Source organism: Petaurus breviceps, unplaced genomic scaffold (assembly GCF_028583685.1).
Source record: "Petaurus breviceps papuanus isolate PSGF00001 unplaced genomic scaffold, PetGlider_PUasm1.0 224, whole genome shotgun sequence".
Lineage (NCBI taxonomy): Eukaryota > Metazoa > Chordata > Mammalia > Diprotodontia > Petauridae > Petaurus > Petaurus breviceps.
In genome coordinates this window covers 9,892,034-9,919,931 of record NW_027185887.1, presented here as the reverse complement: position 1 = coordinate 9,919,931, position 27,898 = coordinate 9,892,034, and positions in this window count along the sequence as shown.

The following is a 27,898-nucleotide window of genomic DNA, read 5'->3' as shown; positions in this document are numbered from 1 at the left end:
CATCCTTCCCTCCCACCTTTGTGATAGCAGTTATGGGAGCAGATGGAAACTAGCTTATAGCCAATGAAGAAGTGGGATCTTTCACTCCCTTCAGTTCTTTGATTCTTTTCCCACCCTTCCATACACACACACAAACACACACAATCACACATATACACATCCTCCCTGTCCCTACCAGTGTCTCATCACAATCCCCGTTACTCCTTGAGATGAAAATCCCTTAGGAGACCAGGATATAAATCGCAAAATTTAAAACAATCCAAACCCAAAAAGCATTTATTAAAGATCTGCTAAGTGCTAGACACTTTGCTAAATGCTAGGGATATTAAGACTCAAAAAGATAAAAAAAAAGAAAGACAGTCTGCCTTTATAGAATACACCTTATGATCATTTAATTGGCATGGTTTTCAGTTGTGTCGTCCATTTTTGTCTAAATATGAATTCTTTCCTTCTTTTATCAGTTGAGAGGTAGCTGTGACAGCAAGAGCACTGGGTTTGGGGTCAGAATTTGAGCAAGTCTTTTCTTGTCTTTGAGCCTGTTTCCTCATCTGAAAAATGGGGATAATAATACCGACCTTGTTATGAGCATCAGACGAGATGAGTGCTTCCTAAATCCAACTGCTGCTACAGAAACATACACTTTAAAAATCTCAACCTTGAGGTTGGAGTCCTGCCGCATGGCACAGTAGAAAGAGTGCTAGAATTGGAGTCAGGAAAGACCTGGGTTCAAATTCTGGCTTTTGATGCTTACCAACTGTGTAAACATAGGCAAGTGGCTTAATTTTGCTGAGTCTCAGTTTCCTCACTTGTAAAAATGGAGATAATTATAGCAGTAGTGCCAATTTCACAGAGTTGTTGTGAGGTTCAGCTGCTATAATGTGTGTAAAGGGTTCATTAACCATAAAGCACCATAAAAATGTCAATTATTGGGGCGGCTAGGTGGAGCAGTGAATAGAGCACAAGTCCTGGAGTCAGGAGGACCTGAGTTTAAATCCAGCCTTAGACATTTAATACTTTACTAGCTGTGTGATCTTGGACAAGTCACTTAACCCCAATTGCCCTGCCTTCCCCCCTCCAAAAAAAAGAAAAAATGTCAATTATTCTCCTTAGCAGGAGGAGATGGGATCAGCTCTAGTGCAAAGAGATAGAGAGGTATCTGGCCGTTGGACCCTCCCAACAGAGCCAGAGTACTATGCTAAAGTGTGAGGACTCCATAGGAGAGGTTCTAGATGCCAAGTTATTGAAGAACACTCTCCAGAGAGGCATCCCAGATAGCAGCTTCCTGCTGAGCACCTCTGAGATAGAAGGTCAGGGCTGTGCCAGGGTCATTAGGTAATTAATGAACTTGCATAATTTTCTTTAAGCTAAAAGTTAGCCATGTTTGTGCTTTGATTCCATTTTCAGAAAGCTAATTTCTTCCCTTTTCTTCCTTCAATATTCCCATTTGAAAGAGCAGTGGTGGGGCATTGCAGGGCACACCAGTAATTCCTGCTTCTGGAGCTTGAGCCTGTGAGACATTTACCATTCACTGGAAATTAATGGATTACCCATGAATTTAGACAGACTTAGGCTGCCTAAGGTGGGGCAGAACCAGCCCAAATCAGGAAAGAAAGTACTTTGGGGCTTTTAAAAAACCTATCACTTTTCAGCCACTGCCCTTAAAAGTTTGAAGTGCAATCCGGGATCAATTCGACTAGCAGACTAGCATTTGTTAAACATTTACCACATAAACAAAGCCCAGTGCTAGGGACTAGAGATTAAAGAACACAAACAAAAAATCCCTATCCTCCTGAACCTTATAATATACTTGCTGGATACACCTCATCAAAAGATAAATTAATAAAGGATCATTTGAGGAGAGGGGCAGCTAGGTGGTGCTGTAGATAGGGCACCACCCTGGAGTACAGGAGACCTGAGTTCAAATCCAACTTCAGACATTTATTAGCTGTTGTAACCCAGAGCAAGTCACTTAACTCTGTTTGCCTCACTTTCCTCATCTGTAAAATGAGCTGGAGGAAGAAATGGCAAACCACTCCAGAATCTTTGTCAAGAAAACCTCAAATGGGATCACAGAGTTAGACACTGATGAGGTACAGGCTCTAGGAACCCCCTTGAGCTTGAACCTAACCATAGGATGAGGCATTTGCCTGAGGCCATAAGCCTTTGATTGTGACTCAGCCCAATCCTCAATTACTAGTTTAGCCCTCCTTTGTCCAGCTAGCTCCCACACTGGATCCTCCCAAACCCTCCATTGTCTCATCTCCCTGTAGCCTCCAGCTATTTCCCACCTTAATCTCTCATCACTGGAGTATGACCTCATTTGACTCCTCCTGAAGACCCTCCCCCAAACTCCTCCCCTAGACCACCCCTAGATTCCTCCCACAACCTTCTGTGCATCAGACCCATCTTGCTTCTGTTAGGTGTGAGAGTGCCTGAGAATTATCTAGTGCAGACTCACTCTGTGTCAAATTGTTCTGGCCTGCTTGTCCAGTACAAGCATCACAGATACCAAAGCTCTTTAAGAGGCTACCCATTGGGGCGGCTAGGTGGCACAGGGGGTAGAGCACCAGCCCTGGATTCAGGAGGACCTGAGTTCAAATCCGGCCTCAGACACGACACAAAAACTAGCCATGTGACCTTGGGCAAGTCACTTAACCCCAATTGCCCTCCAAAAAAGCAAAAAAAAAAAAAAGGAGTCTACCCATTAAGGCGAATCTCTAATAAGCTCTGTCAAGAAAGTCTTCCTTTATGAGATGGGCTAAGTCTTGAAGGAAGCTAGGAATTCTAAAAACCACAAATGAGAAGGGAGTGTGTTCTAGACATTCTAGAGGGCATGGAGATGGGAGATAGATTGCCAAGTTTGGTAAAGAGCAAGTAAGTCTATTTATCTAGAACTTAGCTTGGACCCACATTTCAAGTGACTTTGCATTTTATACTATTGTATAGAGGATCTCTTGAAGGTTCTTGAGTAGCTAGAAAGATTATTTTGGCAATTGTGTGAAGGAGAGACTGGAAACTGGGAGGGAGTTCAATTAGGAGACTGTTATAATAATCTAGTCAAAAGCCTGAAGCTGGGCACTGACCAGTGGAGAGTAGTACAAATATTTTTTATTTTTACATGTTACGTATTGTGGAGTAAAGGAAAGTGTCCTAGACTTGGAGTAAGAACCACATTCAAATATCACCTCAAATATTTTCTAGCTATGTCCTGCTTACCTTCTCTGAGCCTGAGGCAACTCCCTAGGACCTTGATCAAATCATAGACTGCTTATTTTCTGCTATTGATAGAAAGCATCCTCTACTTGGATATAATCAAGTGGTTTCCTACAGGTCTTTCTCTTCCATATGACATTCTGAAATCTTTTACTGACTTTAAAAATCCCAGTTCCTGCAATTCTCAGAACACCAGCAACTTTCTTATTGGTTGGTGAATATTTCCTTTAAGCACAGTATTTCACTCATGGCACCTCAACCAATAGTCTCATCATAAGAAATAAAGGATTTGACCACAAGTTGCTGAGCCGCCGGACTTCAACCAAAGTTGAATGTTCAATCAAATGGAATGTTTCTTTGTGGTTGGATCGCACCACATACAGTGCTGCTTGGAAGGGGATTTGAGGGTTGAAATAACAGCTCCATTGAACTATCTCAATCTGTGTCCTGTCAGTCCTGATTTACACAAGCTATTTACTTTCCTTTGCCTTCATCCCATCCTCATGTATCACCATAAGCACATTAGACTGAATGATGAACCCCCTGAAGTGGTCGATGTATTCATATTTACACTATTTGAAGTTATGATTATATAGAATATGGTCATTGGTTCCAGCCCAATGGGAAAAAAAATGCAGTATGAATTCAAATAATTAGACCAGTTCAGGGGATTTATTATTTGCACTAATTGGGCAGTTAGGTGTCTCAGTGGTTAGAGCTCTGAGCCTGAGTACCAAAAGATATTTTGCACACTAAGAATTTCTTTTCCTTTTAAATTGCAGGTGAATCAGTCAGATTGGCTAAGATGACAAAACAGGAAAATGACAAATGCTGGAAAGGATGTGGAAAAATTGGAACACTAATGCATTGTTGGTGGAGTTGTGAACTGATTCAACCATTCTGGAGAGCAATCTGGAACTATGCCCAAAGGGCTATAAATAAGTGACCTTTTAAATAAATAAGTGACCCTTTGACCCAGCAATACCACTTCTAGAGTTGTATCCCAAAGAAATTGTAGAAATGGGAAGAAGACCCATATATACAAAAATATTTATAGCAGCTCTTTTTGCGGTGGCAAAGAATTGGAAATTAAGAGGATGCCCATCAATTGGGGAATGGCTAAACAAGTTGTGGTATATGAATGTAATGGAATACTATTGTGCTGTAAGAAATGAGTAGCAGACAGACTTCATATTTACCTGGAGAGACTTATACAAACTGATGTTGAGTGAGAAGAGCAGAACCAGGATAAATCTGTACACAATTATAGACACAATCAATGTGTGATGACCAACTTTGATAGACTGGACTCTTCTCAGCAATGCAAGTTTATAAGACAACTCCAAAAGACTCATGATGGAAAGAGATGTCAACATTCAGAGAAAGAACTACAGAGTTTGAATTCAGATTGAAACAAACTACCTGCTCTCTTTCTTTTTCTTGTTTGATTTTGTTTCCTTTTTCCCATTGTTCATTCCATCTGTTATAATCCTTCTTTACAACCTGACTAATGTCTAATGTGAAAATATTTGCAGATCCTATACTTGATTGCATGCCACCATGGTGGGGGGAGGGGGGAGGAGAGGGAAGGAGAGAAAATTTGAAACTCAAGTGATTGTGGAACTGAATCTTGTAAACTAAAAGTAAACAAACATTAATAAAGACAAAAATAAATTGCAGGTGAATGACTTAAGGAGAATCAGAAACACACAGAGGAGGACTGGATGGATTTGGCTATGTGACTCTGGGCAATTCATTTAACCTCTGTTTACTTCAGTTTCCTCAAGTGTAAAATGAGGATATTAACAGCACCTCCTTGAAGAGTTTGTGGAGATAAAATGAGGTTATATTTGTAAAGCATTAGCACAGCAGTACACTGTTTGCCTCAGTTTCCTCCTCTGTAAAATGAGATGGAGAAGGAAATGACAAGCCATTCCAGCATCTTTACCAAGAAAACCCCAAATTGGATCACAAAGAGTGGAAACTGACTGAAATGACCGTACAAAAATGGACTTATATAAATGCTTATTTTCTTTACTTCCCTAACCTCAGTTCTAATGCCCTTTGGTTTGAAACACAGACCCTACTGCCAGCAGGTTTTTTAGTTATATGAACGTCTGTCTTTCCAGTAAGAGTTGCCATGTAACTTTGAGATTTACACATTGTTTGACATGAGAGGGAGTTGTGCAGTATTTGATAGAAATAATAATGATAAAATGCAGAACCAGAATTCGAACTGGCTTCAAATCCAGTACTCTTTCCTCTGTGTTTCTGTTTCTCCTTAACCCTGCTGGTTGGTTGGTTGTTGTCCTTCATTTTCAAAGAGGATCAAAATGACATCACTACATTAGAGTCAAGTTTCAGCGTGTCCTACTGTGGCTGATCAGACCAATACAAACTCAGAATGCTCTACCACAGGTCGGGCACAAATAGTCTGTGGGAACATTTGGGATGGATTCTCCAAATTTGCACATCCTGCATTTCCTTTGAGCTGTTTCAATTTTGTTTTGCTCAGAGAGCACAGCACCTTCTCTGATGTGGGCATGCCATGCTGAGCGGTCCTGTGCCAGTGTCTTTCCTGTCACACAAGCAATTCCAAAGTTCTTGAGAGTGTCCTTGTATTGCTTCTTCTGACCAGCAAGTGAACGCTTGTTCTGTGTGAATTCTCCATAAAATAGGCTTTTTGGCAATTCACACAACGTGGCCAGCCCATCGGAATTGCACTCTCTGAAGCAGAGTCTGAATTCTTGGCAGTTTAGTTTGAGTAAGGACCTCAGTGTCTGCTACCTTATCCTGCCAGGGTATGTTCAGAATCCTCCTAAGAAAATTCAAATGGAAGAGATTCAGTTTCCCAGCATGGTGCTGTTATGTAGTCCAGGTTTCACAGGCATACAACAATGAAGTCAGCACCACAGCTCTGTAGACCTTCAGTTCTATAGGGTATCTGCTGCCCATTCACCTGCAGTTTAAAAGGAAAAGAAATTCCTAGTATGCAAAATATCTTTTGGTTCTTTCTAAATAACTTCCTTCTTCTGATCATAGTGTTTTCCTTTGCACAGCCAGGAATTGTTAAAACAAAGAAAGAATGCAGGGGTGGCTAGGTGGCGCAGTGAATAGAGCACTGGCCCTAGAGTCAAGAGGACTCAAATAGGAGTTCAAATAGGACCTCAGATACTTAACACAAAAACTAGCCACGTGACCTTGGGCAAGTCACTTAAGCCCAATTGCCCTCCCTTCCCCCCTCCAAAAAGCAAAAAAAAAAAAAAATCAAAGAAAGAATGCTAATGATCAATCTAATGTCTATCTAATTTAGCCACGGATGGCTGTGCATCCACCATTCAGAGAGCTCTATGACAATTGTATGACCCTGGGCGAGTCATTTATTCTCTATCTGCCTCATCTTAAATCAAGTCTCTGACTTGGACTCATGAAAGGTACCAAGTACAGATATACCTTTGTTTTATTACACTTTATTTTACTGAACTTTGAAAATTTCATTTTTTACAAATCGAAAGTTTGTGGCAAGCTGGGTCAAGCAAGTCTATAGATGCTATTTTTCCAAAGAATGTGTTCACATCGCATCTCTGTGTTACATTTTGGTAATTCTCACAATTTTCAGCTCTTTATTATTATTATATACATGTTATGTTGATCTGTAATCAGAGATCTTTGATGTTACCATTGTAATTGTTTTGGGGGCCACAAACCACACTTGCAAACTTAGTCGATAAATACTGTGTGTGTTCTGACTGCCCCACTAACCAGCCATTCCCCTGTCTCTCTCTCTCTCCCTATCTATTCCCTGAGACACAACAAATATTAAAATTAGGTCATTTAATAATACTACAATGGTCTCTAAGTGTTCAAATGAGAGGAAGAGTCAATTAATACAACAAACTTCATTTTTGCCTTAGTTAAAGAAATTGCCACACAGTCACCCCAGCCTTCAGAAGTCAATCAATCAGCAGCCATCAGCATGGAGGCAAGATCCACCACCAGCAAAAAGATTACAACTTGATGAAGGCTCAGATGATTAAAAATAATCAAATGATTATTTTTTGTAATAAAATATTTTAAAATTAAGGTACATATACTTTTTAAAGATGTATTTAGACTATTGTACACTTAATAGATTATGTATAGGGTAAACAAAACTTTATATGCACTAGAAAACCAAAAAATTCATGTGATTCATTTTATTGTGGTGGTCAGGACCTGAACCTGCACTATCTCTGAGGTGTGCCTGTATAATGATTCTTCAGTACTCATATGCTCACATGATCCACCACTTTTCATTTTCCATTCCTCCCAACCTCCTGGTTTGAGTTGTAATTTTTTTTTGGTAGGGGGGAAGGCAGGGCAATTGGGGTTAAATGACTTGACCAAGGTCACACGGCTAGTAAGTGTTAAGTGTCTGAGGCGTGATTTGAACTCACCTCCTCCTGACTCCAGGGCCAGTGCTCTTTTCACTGAGCCACCTAGTTGTCCCCGTTTTCAGTTGTGTGGAATTAAAAGGAAAATATTAAAGGCAACCATTGAAATAAATATCACATATTAATTTGCCCTTGCTCGTGATAGATTCTTTGTTTCTTTTCATGCTGTTTTTAATGTATATTTAGTCATATAGATGTGTGCCCTTAATTAGATTGTGGAATTCTTTTGAATGTTTGTCTTCAGTTTCCTGTATGTTTCCCGTAACTCCAAAGATAGTGCTCTGTACCCAGTCAATATTGGAGACTGCTTCAGTTGATGGTGAAGGTATTTATTTTCTAGTTCCCAACATTTTCAGTAAGCAAATAGAAAAGTGAAGCTGGTTTAATTACACAGAGATAGATAGATGATAGATAGATAGATAGATAGATAGATAGATAGATAGATAGATAGATAGATAGATAGATAGAGATAGATAGATAGATAGATAGATGGATAGATAGATAGATGGATAGACGGATAGATGGATAGATAGATATCTCAATGTGTATATACATATATGTCAATCATTCAAGGATTATTGAACTACTGAATTGAATCATTCAAGATGCCTTTGCTAAGAGTTGGCCTCTACCCCAGACCTGGAGTCAGGAAGACTCATCTTTGGGAATTCAAATCCATCCTCAGACACTGACTAGCTGTGTGACCCTGGGCAAGTCACTTAACCTTGTTTGCCTCAGTTTCCTCATCTGTAAAATGAGATGGAGAAGGAAATGGCAAACCACTCTGGTATCTTTGCCAAGAAAACCCCAAAAGGGGTCACAAAGAGTTGGACATGATTAGACGACAACAGACTATTTTAAATCTCCAATTGCCTCTTGGATATCTCGAGCTCTATGTCTTGTGGACATCTGAATTACAGAATGTCCAAAACTGAACTTATTATCTTTTCTCCCAAGCCCTCCCATCATCCAAAGTTCCCCTTAATAGAGAGGTGGGGAGGTTGTTACAGATATGAAACATTCCATGTATTTTCATATCAAGTCACTGTATTATTAGTTTTATTTAGCTATTTTACTTTGTTACAAAAGATTTCTCACAAAGTGAGAGCAATTTGTAAATGTTTGTAATATAAAAACAAAACACATCAATAAAGCTTTTTTAAATTAAAAATACAAAAAAGAAAAAGACATAGCTTCAAAATGTCCTTATGACTTTAAAATATAGTCTTTTATACTATTTTACTATACAGGGTGTCCCTAAAGTCTGGACACATAGGAAATCTCATTAACTATGCATATTTCCAAGAAATGAAATGAATGAAATTTTCAATGACATTTTATTTAATTAGCATAAATTTTAGTCATGACAATTTCATATGGAATACTTTCATTAGCTATTGGGGACTATTTCCCATATTAATGAGATTAATTTAATTAATAAGATTTCCTATGTGTCTTCTATGTCTTCCTATGAAATCTCATTTATGCTAATTAAATAAAATGTTGTTGAAAATTTCATTAATTTCATTTCTTGAAAATATGCATAGTTAATGAGATTTCATATGTGTCCAAACTTTAGGGACACCCTGTATTTACTATGTCCTATACTGTATAAAATTTACTATATTTATTTACACTATTTATACTTTTCTTTTACCTCTCCATCAAACAATGTTTTCAGGACTTACCAGAGTCCTGAACATTCTGACAAACCTTAATTATTTTCTGACCAATGCTATTTGTTCTGTAGAATTATTAAAGGCCTTAGACATTTTTTAAAGTTTCCAGGTAACTCCAGTCTGCAATGATCTCCTTCTGTGAATTTGTGGCACTTATCATTGCTAGGTGGTCTCTATCTATGTTGATAACGCTGCTATCTAAATACCTGCTTATCATCACAAAGCTTCATTCAAATGATTATATATTTATCTCACAAAGGTACAAAGAGCAGCCTAACATTCCTGGCAGGTGGGGAAGTTGCTGCTGAGAAGCCAAGCAGGGTTCATGGATTGCAGGTTTGAGGTCCGGATCAGTCATTTTCTAGTCACATAACATTGTCTTATAATGTGTCTTATGTATGTCAACAATAACAACATCCCCAGCCTTTCACAAATAGGTTCTGAAGAGGAAAAAATACGCTTTGTAAGTTGAAACAACATTGCATGGGACAACATTTCCAAAGAAACGGTGTTTCTACACATACTGTGATCAATGGGAGAAAATAAGTAGAGTGATAATAAAATTAAGACTGTTAGGGTATGATGCAATTGTGGGAAAGACATTTATGTCAGGACAGTGGAAGGAAGACTAAGAAAGCTGGGTAAGGGACCACGTTGGGCTGGGGTAGAGGTCAAGAAGAAATTCACCCATATCATGTTTATAGAATACCATGTCTTCACTGTATAATTATCACAGAATTTATGCCAAAATTTTTCTTTTGGAAAAAAGTGGGGTGTGGCCATTATGTAAAGTTTTTTTTTAAATAGTCATGCCAGTATTACTTAAAAATCATTTATTACTAAACTATCTTTGATGCAAGATTAGGATGCACAGAAGACTTTAACATATACTCATATGTTAAAATTTAATACTGACTGTTCAAGGGCTGAGAATTCTAGGCTTGGGGCTCACGATGCATGAGATAAATGTGAATCCATATGTCACTGGTGAATACATTGATGCTCTGTTTACCTTTTAAGGCAGCGTGAGGAATAGAATTATACCATGTGACGATTACATGATGAAAGGTTATAAACCAGTTTTTGGACTGAAAAAACAGGGTACAAGTATTAAGCGTCTGTAAAGAAATACGGTAAGGAGGGAAGGTGAGGAAGAAAAGGAGGAAGATTTATTTAGAGCACCTAATATGTGCCAGATACAGTGCTAAGGTTTTGACAAATATTGTCTCAATTGATCCTCACAACAACCCTGGGAGGTAGGTTCCAATAATAATCACCTTTTACAATTGAGGAAACTGAAGCTGACCCTCCCTAACATCCTATATCTCTTCTGCCCCTTGTGGCTAAACTTGAAAAGGCTGTTTACAATAGGTACTTTCATTTTCTTTTCTCTCATTCTTCTCAACCCCTTAGCATCTGACTGATCTTATCCTTCTATTGAAACTGTTCTCTGCAAAGTTACCAATGATCTCTTAGTTACCACATCTGATGGCATGTTCTCAGCCCTCATTATTCCAGAATGTTCTGCACCTTTGACACTCTCTTCTCCAGGTTTTCCCAACGCCAGTCTCTCTTTGTTTTCATCCTGCTTATCTGACCTCTTCAAACTCCTTTCTTGGATCCTTCTCCAGGTGACATCCTCCCCAGAGATACTTGTCTCACAAAGCCCTCTTCTCTTCTCCAGCTTTACTATTTCACCTGACATTTCATCAGTTCCCATGAATTTAATGATCATCTCTATGCTGATGGCTCCCAAATATACCTATCTTGCCCTATCCTTTGCTGACCTCCAATCTTACATTTTCAACTGTCCTTCAGATACCGTGAAGTGGATGTCCAGCAGACATCTCCCTGATTGAATTATCTTTCCTATTAAACCCTCCCCCCCAACACTCCTAAGTCCCTATTTCTATAGAGGGCCACTTCATCCTCCCAGTCCCTTAGGTTCACAACCTACATATCATCCTTGACTCCTCACTAATTCTCCCTCCTCTCCCCCTCATATCTGATCTATTGCCAAGGGCTGGCAATATCACTTTTGCAACATCTCTCCCATATTCTTCCTTTTCTCCTCTGGTGCAGACCCTCATCACCTCATACTTGGTCTGTTGCAATATCCTGTTGGCGGGTCTGTCTGCCTGCCTCAAGTCTCTCCCCACTCTGCTCCATCTTCTATTCAGCCACTTGAGTGATTTTCCTAAAGCACAGGTCTGAACATGTCACTGACACACACAAACACTCACTCACTCACTCAACTCCAATGGCTCCTATTGCCTCCTGGATCAAATACAAAATTTTCTGTTTGGTATTCAAAATCCCTTATAACCTATCCCTTCCCAATTCCTACCCTCCCTCCATCTTTCCAGTCTTCTTATTACCTAACTCTCTGCTCTATTCTCTTCAATCCAGTGACACTGGCCTCCTTGCTGTTCCTCAAACAAGACACTGAATCTCTCAGCTCTGGGCATTTTCTCTGGCTGTCCTCCATGCCTGAAATGTTCTCCCTCCTCAGCTCTACTTAATAGTTTTCCTTATTTCCTTTAAGGTGGGTTAAATCCTGTTTTCTACATGAAGACCTCAGTCCTTCTTAATTCCAGTACTATTGCTCTTAATTATTTCCTATTTATCCTGTATATAGAATGTTTATACATATCTGTTTGCTTATTGTACTCCCATTAGATAGTGAGCTTCTTGAGGGCAGGGACTATTTGCCTTTCTTTGTATCTCCAGAATATAACACAATCCCTGGCATACATAGTAGGTGTTTAATAAATGTTTACTGATTAACAGATTAAGCAATTTGCCCAGAATGAAGAAATTTGAACTCAGGTCTTCCTGATTCTTGGCCCTGAACTCTTTCCAATGCATGACCATCATAATTAATCAAGTCATGACTTTGAACTCAATATCTACTGTCTTATCCTAACTGGATTTGCCTTAAGGTCAGAGAAAGCGTATTTTCCATAAGATGTGATGGATCTGGCTTGCTTTTCTTGTCATATTTCCCTGGCGTTGTATTCTCTTACAGATGAAACAATAAAATCAATGATGCACTCAGATCTGTTCATGGTTATGAGGCAATAAATCAGAGCTTACTATAAGAACTGTCACTAGACACAGAGAAATATCCTAGCTAAGTGATACATGAACTATTACTTCCTAAATTTGGCCCTTTTCAAAGTGCAATATTCTTGGGATTCTAAAAAGAAAAATCCCTCATGAAACCTGAGAGTTGACTCACATCAACTTAAGAATCATGTTTCTGGAAAAATGAGACATAATTACCCCCAGAGTGTTCAAGACAATGGAAATGCAAAACTCATAATGATATCTTTTTTTTAAGACAAGGGGTTCAAGAATTAAAATCTATCATTAGGAGAGCTTTTACAATGATTTAAATTCTCTCTATCCCAACTTGAATTGCTCTAGAATGCTTCTCAGGAGACCCCATCATATTCTCAGTGTGATATAGTAAAAAACGTGATGGACTTGGGGTCAGAAAGATCTAGTTCAAATCTCATCTCTGATGGGATTACTGGCTGTGTGATCATGGACAATTTTCTGATCCTGTTTCCTTATCTGTAAAATGGGAAGTTTGGACAAGATGATCTCTAATGTCCTCCCACTGGACTTCAAAAACTCAAGGAAAGAACGAAGCTGATGACTTTGTGCAGCTCTGACTAACTTAAATCCAATTCACAGGAAAATCAAGATATCACCCTCATAATGTCCTTGGTCCTCTTTGAGAACTAAGGATGAACATGAACAACAGCAATTTCCTACCAGTTCTAAATGTATGATCCACTTCTACTTCTTTCTTCTCCCTCCTCCCCCCTTCCTGCCTGGCCCCAACAAGCCCAAAGGCAGAGACCAGTATTAGGATAGGGAGGGGGGAAAGGAAAGTCAGAAGACATAGTCAAGATAGGTGAGTGGAGAACTATTTGTTTCTTTTTATCTCCTCCAACTCCAGTTTCAAGATGACGGTGTGGTAGGCTGGACAGTTAACTACCTTGCACTGCCCCATAATAGAGCACTTCATTAACTCTAGTGTTATTTTCTAGTTTCTGTCAGTCTTGTGATATTTTCGTGGGGATGATTCAGCATTGTCCTTCTACTTGTGGTTTTTATGTAATCATTGTAATTGTTTAGAGTCTAAGTGGGAAGGAGAGATGGTATTCCTAACTCCTCAGCATCAACTTTTTCTCTTTCTTCTGCAGAAGGCTTCATATTTGTGGTTTTGCTTTTTGCAGCTACTATATGGATTGTTTCCCTAAGCCAAATATGAATTGCTAAATTTTGTTCCAACATAAAATTTTGTGTTCATATTCATTTATTTGATTGTTCATTTAACATTTCTTACTTGCTAACTTGTCAGACATTGTAGGTGTTGTCAAAACAAATAAAACATGGGCTTTTTGGAAATGAGCTTTCACTTGGAAGAATTCTACCTTTAGCCATTCTGCATAGGACACATCAAAGAGGGTGTGAGGGGAAAGGATCATGAATATGTATATTCTTTAAAGATAGATAGAATTAGGGCATCTAGGTGGTACAGTGGATAGAGCATGGGACCTGGAGTCAGGAAGACATCTTCCTGAGTTCAAATCTGGCTGTAGAAACTCACTAGCTGTGTGACCCTGAACAAGTCACTTAACCCTGTTTGCCTTAGTTTCTTCATCTATAAAAATGAGCTGGAGAAGGAAATAGCAAACCATTTTAGTATCGTTGCCAAGAAAATCCCAAATGGGGTCATGAAGAGTTTGGATACAACTATGCAACTACAAAAGATTAAATTGCAGGAATGCTTTGGAGAGAGGTTATTTCTTAAACCCTATAAAAGTTCACTATTAAAGAAATCCTCTCCCTCTGAGAGCCCAGTCCCCAAACTCTCAAACTTAGAACTCTAGAACTTGGGATTGTTATTTCTGACGATGATGATGTTATTAATAACAAAAGCTACCTTTTCTATGGTACTTTAAAGTTTGTGAAATGCTCTCCGTGTTAACTCATTTGATCCCAGAAACAGCACAATGAGGTAAATGCTACTATTATTCCCATTATATAGATGAGAACACTGAGGTCGAGAACAGCAAAGTTGACATACTTGTAGCTAAGTATCTGTGCCAGGATTCAAAATCAAGTCTTCCTGACTCCAAATCCAGCCCTTTATCTGTGCCATCCAAACATTTCCTTACCTTATTAAGAAGGTAATTTCTAAAACTTGAAACACACACTCTCAGGATTCCTAGTTGATGTCTGAGTTATGCCCAGAAAAAGAAACAGATAGGCAGAAGAAGAATGCCAGGAACTTTGCCTGGGCATGTGCCTTCCACATGATTCTCCTACACATCACCAGTCCTTAAGGGGAGGATGGATACAGAGAAATCCTTTCCACTCTTCTATCCTTGCTGCCTTCTGATCTAGAAATGCAAGGGAAAGGGGGAGGAGGGGCAGAAAAGAAATGAGCAGCTTTACAAATCCCTCTTTATAGACTACAGGACCAGGGCACAGGGAACAGTGGGAGCTTCTCTGATAGGAATCGGTCCTTTGCCAATTATCTTGGAGGTTATCCCAGTCAGAAGAGTTCCCTGTCCCCTAACAGTTAGGTGGTGCTAGCACCTCTACCTAGAGGTCTGGGCCTGAAGACTGGAAGTTCTGAGTTCAAATCCGGTATCAGGTACTTACTAGCTATGTGACCCTGGGCAAGTCACTTGACCTCAGTTTCCTCATCTGGAAAATGGAATAATAATAGCACCTACCTCCCAGGTTTGTTGTGAGGATCAAATGACATAACAATTGGAAAGTGCTTGGCATACAGTAAGCACTATATAAATGTTAGCTGTTATTATAAAAAGGGAAAAGGACCTATTTGTGCAAAATTATTTATAGCAACTCTTTTTTGTGGTGGCAAAGAATTGGAAATCAAGGGGATGTCCATCAATTGGGGAATGGCTGAATAAATTGTGGTATATGATTGTGATGGAATATTATTGAAATGATAAGCAGGATGGTTTTAGAAAACTCTGGGAAGACTTATATGAACTTATGCAAAGTGAAGTGAGTAGAACCAGGAGAACACTGTACACAGTAGCAGTAAGTATTTATCAACTGTGAAAGACTCTGATCAAGACAAAGATCTGAGACGATTCCAAAGGACCCAAGATGAAAAATGCTATCCACCTCCAGAGAGAGAACAGATGAACTCTGAATGCAAATCGAAGCCTCTTTTTACCCTATTGTAATTATTTTACTTTGTTTATGGTTTTTTTTTTGCAACATGGCTAATGTGGAAATATTTCTTGCATGACTTCATATGTATAATTGATATCAAATTGGAAAGCCACTCCTCTCATCACCCTTATTTAAATTGCTTTCCAAAGTCTAAGAGAGACAGTTTTAGACTATTAGGTACCATTTTGTTCTAGTGGCCCAGCAAGAGACAAAGTAAGAGAATTAAATCATTCTGAAAAACTTACCTGGAAATGTTTTAACAACCACAAGCAGCATATCCCAGAGTTTTACAACTCTATCCTCATTCCCAAATCAGAAGCAAAGTCAGGACCACACATATCAAGGTGAGCAAGCTCCAAAATCTCCTGACCTTCTAGGCACAGAGATGAAAGGGACCTCAGAAGATGTCTATCCAATCACCTCATTTTACAGAAAAGGAAACTGAAACATTAATCAAGATGGTTCAATAAACTTAGTTTCATTGGTGCTAGTCACTAATATCTAGCAATTCGGGGTGGGGGTGGAGAACACTGTTGGTTGGAATGAGATTGCCTACTGGGTCCAGCCCTTGTCCCACCCCCAAGCACAGAGAGAGGAGAGTCCAAATTAAAGAGACTGGAGCCTGAGGGTACCAGCTACTTAGCGAGGAATGTCTTTGTTCTATGTTTTAAAGGGCTTAGAGCTTGAGAATCTCTTATAGGAGTTAGTGGTTTCTGAACCCCTTTGGTGTTTTCTTAACAAAGATACTAGAGTGGTTTGCCATTTCCTTCTCTGGTTCATTTTGCAAATGAGGAAACTGAGGCAAACAGGATTAAGTGACTTGCCTAGGGTCAAATAGCTAGTAAGTGTATGGGGTTGAATTTGAGTTCAGGAAGATGAGCCTTCCTGATTCTAAACTCAGTGCTCTAACCACTGCACCATCTTACTGCCCCTTCTTTAGGAAGGGTATCTTGCTTGATCCCTGTGCTGCCAGGTTGACAAAATAGATATGACATCATAGACTTAGAGGTAAAAGTGAGCTCAGAGGCCCTAGATGAAGCTAACATCCTTCTTTTATTAATGAGAAAACCTCGAGGTTACACAGGTATAAATGCAGGAATCACACAAGTAGTAAACTTTAACCTTTTTTTTTTGCTGTTTTTTTTGGAGGGGGGATGGCAGGGCAATTGGGGTTAAGTGATTTGCCCAAGATCAAATGGTTAGTTTTGTGTTAAGTGTCTGAGGTTGTATTTGAACTCAGGTCCTTCTGACTCCAGGGAAGATGCTCTATTCACTGTGCCACCTAACCACCCCACAAGTAGTAAACTTTAGAGATAGAATTTTAACCTAAGCCCTCTAACCCTAGAGATAGTGCACTCTACACTGAACTGTGATGTTATTATGGATCTCGTTTTTTAGAAGATAAGGAGAAAAAGTTAAATAATTGGGATGGCTAGGTAGCACAGGGGATGGCTAGATGGTGCAGTGAATAGAGCACTGGCCCTGGAGTCAGGAGGACCTGAGCTCAAATCCAGCCTCAGACATTTAACACTCATTAGCCATGTGACCTTGGGCAAGTCACTTAACCCCCATTGCCCTGCCCTCCCCCCTGCAAAAAAATAAGAAGTGAAATAATTTACCTGAGGTCACACAGTAAATTAGCAGCAGAGTCAGGATCAGAACCTACCTCCTGCTCCATAAATGAGAGTATTTTCCCCTATGTCTTAGTCAAAACTTTTAAGAAAACTCAGTTATTTAAATCGTCAAAATTAATAACAGAATTATGATACCAAAAGCCTAATTTATGAATTTGTATAGCTAATCAGTATAGGCTGGGGGGAGAGAGGGAGTATTTATAGAACATTTTTTTCTCCAATTTTATCTTTTCCAAAGAAATTAACTCAGGATTGTAGATTAAGAGATGGAAGTCATGTCAACCAAACTTATCATTTTGCAGATGAGGAAACTGAGGCCCACAAGTAGCCAAAGGCAGAGCCCAGATTTAGCTCAGGCCCTCTGATTCCATTGACATTTTTAAGCCAGAGTAGTTTTTTCCAAAGCAAGGGTGAACCGAGGCTATTTTTCTTGATGCACCTTTATTTGGAATCCCATAGAAAGATGTCTTTTAAAGACAGTTCTACATAAATTGGAGCTGTCCAGGTTGCCATGACTTTGAAATTCCAAGGAAACCTAGGGAAGAGGTAAAAACTAGTATTGATTACTGCCTGCTTTCACAGGGCAGACACAGAGGGATTCCTGCGTTTCCCATCCTTTATCACCAAACTCAAGCATATGAAGGCAAAATAAGTCAACAAAGATTTTGCACATTTGACATGTTCCACAGGAATCTGCAAGATCAGTTTCTTACAGGAGCAAAAGGTTAGGAACTTTGGTTACTGAAATGTGTGTGGGAGCATGGAGTAAGCAAGGGAAAAAGGAGAGTTTGTTTATTTTTCATTAAAAAGTTCAAAGGAGTGTTCAGTTAATCAAACTCTTGACTACCAGCTTAACAACCTACCCCTCTCTTCTGTCTTAACAATCCCAGGAGCCTAGCTCAGCCAAAGAATCATTCTATTAAGTGGGAAGGAAGGGAAAGAGACATTCAGGTTCTTTCTGTTCCTAAGCTAAACCTCGAACCCAGGGGTAGAACTCTTTATTCCCCTACCCAGGAACAGTCTAACCCAGATTCTTAGGCTCTGGCTCAGCAGAGGGCCCCTAAAATCAGTTGATCTCAGTCTCTGGCCCTGGTTGTCAGGTAATACACCCATGATTCAACACTGGAGCCATCCCAGATACAAAATGAGACCCAGTCCACATTCCACAGTGTGACCCAGTTGGCTTTATAAAACAATAAGAGTTAACATTCATGTAACAGTTGAAGGTCTACAAAGAACTTTTATATATACTCATAAGAAGCCTACAAGATAAAGGCTATTATTATAGCCCCATTTTGCAGATGAGTTAATTGAGGCAGACATAGGATAAGTGACTTGCCTAGGGTTAAATAGCTATTAGGTGTCTGAGGCAGGATTTGAACTGGGTCTTCCTGATTTCAAGTGCAATATTCTGTCCACTACAACATCTAGACACACATAGCAGCAGCTAGGTGATGGTATGGTGTATAGAGTGTGGACCTAGAATCAAGAAGACTCCCTCTTTGGGGCAGCGAGGTGCCGCAATGAATAGAGCACCGGCCCTGGAGTCAGGAGGACCTGAGTTCAAATCCAACCTCAGACACTTGACCCACTTACTAGCCATGTGACTTTGAGCAAGTCACTGAACCCCAACTGCCCTCTAAAAAGCAGAAAAAAAAAAGAAGACTCCTCTTCCTGAGTTCAAGGTCACGGACCCTTAGACTGGTGAAGTCTATGGACTCTTTCTAAGAATCATGGTTTTAAATGCATAAAATAATATACATAGGATTGCAAAAGAAATAAATTATATTGAAATAGATATGCAATTCCCCCTCCTCCATGCTTCTAGAGCCTCTGAAATCTATCCACAGACTGTTAAGACCCCCTTATGCAGTAAAAAGAGTACTAGCCTGGGGATCAGGAGATCTGCATCCTAGCTGCAATTCAACCTCTAATTACTTGTGACCTTAGGCAAGTCACTTCTTAGTCACTTGGGTTTCAGTTTCTTTGTCCATAAAATGAACACTAGGGTTGGATTAGATGGTACTGACCAGCTCCAATACTCTGTGATTCTGGGCTCTGTCTGTGTCTTGTCTCTACCTCTGGGATCCAAAAAGCTCACTAGACTCCTGTGCTCAACAAAAGCACATGAGTTGTGGCATCTTCTTGGGCTTTGGTGACTTTAGGCTTCAGTCTGAGAACTTCCTAAATTGCCATTGCACCCACTGAGGCAGATAGAGTGACATGCCCAGAGTCATACAGAGCTCTGATTGGAGCTGGAGGATGAAACCAAAAACTCGCAAAGTCTCTATTTAAAGAAATTCACAGACTAACCAATTCTTCATTTCCCACACTAGCTACACTTCTTGGATTTGCACTCTATCAAGCCCCTTCTGCCCACTGTGAGGGAAGAAGGCTTAACATTCTAGGCAAGACCCTGGGCAAGTCTCTTACACTCTGTCTCCCCGAGGTGCCCCCGCCCCCAGCAGGCAGAACAATCCAATCCCTTGCTGGATCCTTTTCTGTCTGACATCATTTTTTTCAGAGAAAGTACTGAAGTGAACCTTGTCCCCTAGGAGGGAGGTAACAGAAGAGAACAAGCAGCAACAAGCCCAGAGACCCAGAGTGGACAGACAGACCATGCTGTGTCTCTGTATTCCCTCTCCAGCTAGCTAAAGGACCTCGAAACCCTCTCTGATTTGGGGAAGGCACAGAGGAACCTAGTTAAAGAAAAGACAAACTGCCGAACAGGTTTGGAGGAAAGAATATCTTCTTTGGAGGGGAAAAATTAAGGGAAAATACATAAAAATGAAAGAAATACCAAAAGGTGGGTTATTAAGAAAAAGATAGAAAGTCATCACGAAATGAGGACAAAGAAATGATCATAAAGTAGGCATAAGTTAGAGCTCATACTGACGTTTACTTGGCACAAGGGTAGGTTTGCTTTTTAAAATGGGGGGAGGGGTCTGTGGGAGGGAGACATGAGCAATATTGGTGCTTGTCAAGTACAGAGTAACAAAAAAGATTTTTTAATAGCTCACACTTTTATAGATGTTTAAGATTGTGAAGTGTCTTCCTCTCAGTAACCTATGAGGAAAGTACCATAAAAAATAACAACTGAATGAACAGAGGTCTCAAATAGTGATGGAAGAAAATTGGACATAGGTAGCTCTGTGGATAGAGCTCTGGGCCTGGAGTCAGGAAGATCTGAGTTCCAATCTGACCTCAGATATTTAGTAGCTGTGTGACCTTGGGTAATTTACTTAGCCTTCTGTTCACCTCAGTTTCCTCATCTTGTAAAAATAAGGATAATAATAGTACCTACCTCCCAGGATTGCTGTGAGGATCAAATGAGGCAATATTTGTAAAGTGTTTAGCACAGGACTACCTGGCATACAGTAGGCACTGTATAAATGCTAGCTATTATTATTATTATTATACTGCTCTTGCCAGATCCATCCTTCCTATATACACGTATGGGGCATTGATCTCCACCAGTGAGCAAAGAGTCCCATACCAATAGGCTTTGGGTCTCAGGTTACATTTATTTTGTTAAGCATTTCCTAATTACATTTTAATCTGGTTCCACATTCAGGAGTGTTGTGGGTCTCATGCAGCCCACCAACTGTGTCTGACATCTCTGCACCATACCATACTTGTCTTTCCTAGAAGGCAATCCTGTGTAAGAGGAAGAGCACAATTGAGAGAACATTTAAAGATTCCATTCAAATTAATTCACCAATCATTTCTTAAGCACCTAGTATGTTTAACACACTATTTGGGGCATTGGGGAAATAAAAAGATGCAAACCCGAAAGAATCTGAAAGGAGAGGAAAGAAATGGAGAATAGCCAAAAAGAAAAGAATAAAGTGAAGGGAAACCCAGTGCTTCTAAATAGGTACTAGCTATACTGTCAGCAATGAGTGTAACTGAAAAGGAAAAGGGGAGAAACTAACTTAATTTCCACAATAAAAATGGAGTCAAAGAGCAGGGCCACATATCAAAACCTGACATTCCGAACTGTGCCCTTTGTGGGGGAGAAACAGAAATCATACCCCAAGCCCCATGATTCTCCTCCCCACCCCCACAAATCCCAACTCTGACCAAGTATTCTAGAAGAAAAGATTAGAGCCCTAATTCAGTAGCTAGAAAGATAAATGCCAGCTGATACACACACTTAGAAAGAGAAAGGAATTCACAGTGGTGTTTTCTGGTTGTATTTCAATTCTAAACTTACCATTCCATCTTCTACCCCCCCATGCCTGTTCATAAGTTTTCCCTCATGCCCGGAAAGCACTCCTTCCTCAATCTCTGTATCTCCAAATCCTTATTGTTTTGTCAATTAGTCATATCTGTCTCTTCATGAGCCCACTGGCTGCTACTTATGTCAACATAATACCTATTAAAGTACCCTGAATATAGTTGGTGCTTAATAAATGTTTGCTGAATGTAATAGAAATGAATAAAAAGTACTTCATGTCTTTGTTCAGTTGTTTCAGTCATGTCCAAATCTTTGTGACCCCATTTGAGTTTTCTTGACAAAGATACCAGAGTGTTTTGCCATTTCCTTCTCCAGCTCATTTTACAGATGAGGAATTTTAGGCAAACAGGGTTAAGTGACTTGCCCAGGGTTACACAGCTAAGACATTTCTGAAATCAGATTTGAACTCAGGACGATGAATCTTCCTGAGTCCAGGCCCTGCACTCTCTCCACTTCACCACCTAGCTGCCCTATGAATCTTTAGAGGCCTCCAAAAGTTTAGTTCATATGCCACATTCTACTGGAAGCCTTTCCAAAGCTCTCTAGCTATTAGTGTTCTTTCTCTCCTCATATTATCTTGTACTATTTACCTTTTTACAGTTGTAGCCTACCATCTACTTGAGGGCTGAAACAGCTCTCCATTTTTGCTATTTTCTCAGCATCTATCACCGTAACTTGTCTATACTAGTCATTTAACAAATGTTTATTGAATTGAGATAACAGAAAGTAGGAGAAAGGACCCTACCAAGGGTGCCAGGAGATAAGGATTTCAGTTCCTGTTCTGACATCAATTGTATAACTTGGTTTAAGTAACATGACCCTTTTGGGCCTTAGTTCCAATTATAAAAAGAAGTGTTTGGATGATATCTCTTTGATTCCTCCCTGCTTTAACATCCTATGATTCTCTAAATGTTACTTCCCTTTGGTCTTCTAGGTAGCTAGTTTAGTAAGAAACTGTTCTCCAGTCTTGAATCCCTTGGCTCTTTGTCCTCCTACTGTGCCTGTCTTGCTAATTCCCAACCATGGGTCACCTCCACCATCCATCTTCTCCACAGCAACTCCTTAGCCATCGAGGCATTGAGGAGGGCACAAAACCGTGCTCACATCATTCGATCTGTCTTCAGCTGCTCTCTCACTACTAGCCAGCATGACTTTATCAAGACCTCAGCATCAGAGCAGCTAGGTGGTACAGTAGATAGAACACTGGTCTGGAGTCAGGAGGACCTGAGTACAAATTCAGCCTCAGACACTTACTAGCTATGTGACCCTGGACAAGTCACTTAACCCTGATTGCTTCTAAAATTTGAAGAAAAAAAAAGATATTATAATTCCAGACTAAGGTGGTTCCTTTTTTGGCAGCTTTATTAGACTAAAGAGATCAGGGGAAAGCCATAGACATAGTATATATACCAGGAGTTCAGGAAAACATTTGGCAAAAACTTTCTTTATACCCCTTTGGACAAGGTAGTGAGGAATGATAGTATAGTATGGTGAATAGGAAACTATTTGAATGAGCACACCCAAAAAGTAATGATTTAACTAACTGAAGAGACATCTCTAGGGGGGTATCTCCTGGGCCCCATTCTACTTAATGTTTTCATCAAGATGAAGGCATAGTTGGCATGCTTATCAAATCTGCTGATGTCACAAAATTGGGATAGATATCTCACACACCAAACAAGGGAACTGAGATCCAAAACAATTTTGACAATCTGGAATGATGCTAAGAAGACAAAATGTAAAAAGATAAATGCAAAATCCTACTTTTGGTTTAAAAAAAAAAATGAACTGACAGTGTGAAATGAGTAAAGCCTAAGTTAGAAAACATGAGGTTAGAGGTTGGAAATTTCATTGTGAGTCAACTTTGTACCATGGCAACCAAATAGTCAATATCCTTGAAGGTGACATTAATTGAAGCATAGCATCCAGAAAAAGGGAGAGGATGATGGTCCTTTTGTCTTCTTTCTCTAGCATAGCATACCTGAAGTATTGTCTTCAGTTCTGGGCACTACACTGTAGGACACTGAAAAAATCTGAGCACTTCTGGAGAAGGAGCCAAGGATGACCTAGAAAAGAGTTTAAAGGAGACACGATTGTATTCTTCAAATCATCAAAAAGCTGTTCTAAGTAAGATGATCAGACTTGTTCTACTTGATCTCAGAGGTCAGAACTAGGAGCTATGGGTGCAAGTTATAATGGAACATTTCAGATCAATGTAATGAAAAAATTCCTCACAGTTGGAGCTGTCCAGAAGGTGAATGAATTGACTTAGGGGGCAGTGAGCTCCCCAACATTAGAGATTTTTAAGTAGAGGCTAGATGATCTTTTGTCAAGGATGTTGTAGAAAAGATTCCTGCTCAGAGATGAGTTGCACTATTTAACTTCAAAGATTCTTTCCAATTCTGAGGTTGTCTCTCAACAGATGACTTTTATTTCAATCATACTGAGATTAAGGTTATCATAAGCTTTCTCATCTTCCAACCTCTACATCTCAAAACTTTTCTTCCTGTGTCCTCTTCTAATCTCTCCTTTGCTCCAATCTGAGAGGAAGATACTTAGCTCCATGTTAAAGGGTTAACCAAGCTAACACTGATGCCTGTGCCCTTGCTTTTCCCATGTAGTCAGGAAGAAAAATTGCTCCATTGTGCCTTCTCTCCCATCTTTGATCTCTCCCCATACCTATTGTGATTTCTGAGCTACTGTTAGTCATTTCTGAAAGATCATGGACAATGGGAAAGGACTAAGACTGGAGAGGACAGAAGTCACAATTTTCTTTCTTTTCATAGAATTTTTTCCCTTTTTTAATAATATTTTATTTTTTCCAATTACATGTAAAGACAATTTTTAATATTCATTTTTAAATCAAATTTTGAGTTCTAAATTTTCCCCCTCCTTCCTCCCCTTTTCCCCTCTCTAGGATGGTAAGCAATTTCATATAGATTAGATATGTGCAATCATGTAAAACCTATTTCCATATTAGTCATGCTGTGAAAAAAAAAACACTTTGCAAAAAAAATTTACAGTTTGCAAAAGGAAAAAACGCACACACAAAATAAAGTAAAAAAAAAAGTATGCTTTGATCTGCATACAGATTCAATCAGTTCTTTCTCCAGATGTGGATAGTATTTTCCATCTTGAGGCTTTTGGAATTGTCTTGGATCATTGTATTGCTGAGGGGAGTTAAGTCAATCATAGCTGATCATTGCATAATGTTGCTATTACTGGGAAGTCACAATTAAGAAAGAAAAAAAAGGAAAAAAGTCCAGTCTGCCAACTATTATAGGCCAGTGAATTTGTCTTCATTTTTATCAAAACCCTAAGATTAAAAGGATTATTAAAAGGATAATTAGTGAGCATCTAGAAAAGGAAGCAATGACTATAAAGAACCATCATGACTTCAGTAAGAACAGGTTATGGCAGACTAACCTCATTTCTTTTTTCTTTTTTAACAGGGTTATTAGCCTGGTAGATCTGGGGAATACAGTAGTGATAATTTACCTAGATTTAACAAAGCATTAGATAGAGTGTCATGAAATCCTTGTAGATTAGATGAAGAGATATCAGCTAAATGATAGGCCACTTAGCTATAATCATAACTGCTTGATTGACTGTTCCCAAAGAAGAATCATTAAGTGATGTAAATTTGGAGATAGAGTGCCTCAGAGATCTGTCATTTGGTCTTCTCCCACTCCCCCCCCCCATATTTTAAAAAACATCAATGTCTTAGATAAAGCTGGAGATGGCATACTTATAAAATTTTCAAATGGCATAAATTTGACAAGCAGATCTAATATGCTGAGTGGCAGCCAGGCTCTAAAAATACCTTAATATATTCAAATAAGGGATTAACTATAATATAATATATAATAATATATTGTTATTTGGTCGCTTCAGATTCTTTGCGACCCCATTTGGAGTTTTCTTGGCAAAGATACTAGAGTGGTTTGCCATTTTCTTCTTCAGCTCATTTTACAGATGAGGAAACGAGGCAAAGAGGGTCACACAGACTTGCCCAGGGTCACACAGCTTCTATCTGAGGCTGAATTTGAACTCAGGTAGATGAGTCTTCCTGGTCTTGATCCAGTATTCTATGTATTGTGCCACCTAACTGCCCCATAATAATATTATAAGGGACCAGATATAATATAAAATGAAATTTACTAGGAATTAATATAAAGTATGCTTGGATCAAAGAAACAAAAATCCCAAAACCTTCACAAATCAGGATGGGAAATATGTACCTAGCAGAATTCTTAGAAAAAGGATCTGAGGGTTTCAATTGACTGCAAGCTCAATATGAATTGTTAGCACTTCCCTGAATATGGCACTTCATCTCCTGTCTCAACACCTTTTTACAGGTTGTCCCATGCCTGGAATAAGTTACTTCTACCTCTCCACCTTTGTTCAGTTTAATTCACTGAGTGAATACTGATTAAGCACCTAGTATGTTTCAGGTACTGTGCTAAAAGCCCTAGGGATACAAAAAGAGGCAAAAGATTGCCTCTGCCCTCAAAATGCTTAGCTTAGTTCAGGTGCCAACTCTTTTTTTTTTTTGGAGGGTAGAAGGCAAGGCAATTGGGGTTAAGTAACTGCCCAAGGTCACACAGCTAGTAAGTGTGATCAAGTGTCTGGGGCTGGATTTGAACTCAGGTCCTCCTGACTCCAGGGCTAGTGCTTTATCCACTGCACCACCTAGCTGCCCCTTTTGCCAACTCTTAAAGGAAGGCATTCTTAATTCCTTGCCTCCCATTACTAGTCCTCTTTCCCTTCTCAAATTCCCTTGTATTTGCTTGTATATGTTATATTCCTCCAGTAGAATGTAAATTGAGGTGTTATTTTGATTTTTGTGTCTATTTCCCCAGCATACTGCTTTCCTCATAGTAGGTGTTTAATAAATGTCTGTTGAATGACCGAATAAATGAGGCTAAATCTTCAACCCAGTAAGTGATAAAGACTTTAAAAAGAATAGAGCCCTCTGTGTCATTCCACTAGATGCCTCCCTTTGGAGGCAGAGTTGGCACAAGAGAGGAAAGAACCCTACATTTGCAATCAAAAAACGTGGGTTCAGGCCTCAGCTCTGTTCTTTACTACCTGTGTGACGCTGGGCAAGAGAATTATATCCCTTTAGTACAGGGTTCTTGATTTTGTTTATTTGTTTGTTTCATTAACTCCTTTGGCAGTATGTTGAAATCCGCGGAACCCTCTTCATGATAATGTTTTCAAATGTGTAAAATAAATACATAGAATTTAAAAGGAAGACAATTATATTGAAATACAGGTATCAAAATGTTAAATAAATAAAAAAAAAAAAACAAAAGCCTACCAATCACAGGATAAGAAACCTGCTTTAAGCTTATCATATTGCTGGAAAATATTGAATTTTTGCTTCTTTACCTTATCTCCAGGGCTCTATCAATCATACTTCTAGCCTTTTGGGGAAAGGGGAAAGGACAGACATAGATACATCTATGTAGGAAGCACCAAAGGAAACACCCACTGATACAGATCAGTCTTTTAGAGTTGTTTTGAGTAACTCTATGAGTTAAGGTTAAATGACTTGAAAGGTCAAGTGAGTTGTCCATACTAACACAGCTAGTATGTGTTAGAAGCTACACTTGAACCCAGGCTGACTTGACTCCAAGGCTGGCTCTTTAACATTTCTTCCCTAATTGCACAATTAAAGGGTCCTGGCTGGGAAAGACTCCTCCTTGTAGATGCCATGAATATAAATTACTAGCTGAGACTTGAACAGAACTCTTTAGGGCTTCATGCCCACAGCTGGGCGGGCTCTATACAAAAACAGTCTGCCTAGTAACTCAGGTGATTCTGCTTAACTTTAGTTTAACTGGAAACACTCTTTGCATAGCCTAGTAGCAGCAGAGTGGAGAAAATAGTTAACGTGTCCTGGCATGATTAGCTTGTCTTCCCAAAGAGCCTTGGGCCTCCTACAACACTAGGTAAATGTAAACTGAAAAAAAGAGCAGAGATTTAAAAAAAAAAAAAAGCGAACATAGGCCAAGTCTGTGTGCTTTTCTCCATCTGGCAAGCTGGCTTTAGCTCGTCAAAATCTGATATTTTATGGGATCTCTTGGTTCCTCTGTGGCATTAATGCATAAGAGAGAAAAGGTGGGCCTGGCTGGCACCCTATTGATCTAAGATGATGTCTAAGGTAGAGATTTTGCATGATAAAAGACTAGCATGCCCTCGGCCTCGAGCTTCTCCCCAGGTTATTTTGCTGATCCATTTGAAAATGACCTGCCCCCTTGCTTTGAAAAGATGTTTTAGCCTCTGGACTAGCCTCCTGAATTTTGGTCTTCAGTGAATTCTTTTTTTTTTTTTTGCAAGGGGCAAGGCAGGGCATTTGGGGTTAAGTGACTTGCCTAAGGTCACATAGCTAGTTTTGTGTTAAGTGCCTGAGGCCGTATTTGAATTCAGGTCCTGCTGACTCCTAAGCCAGTGCTCTATTCA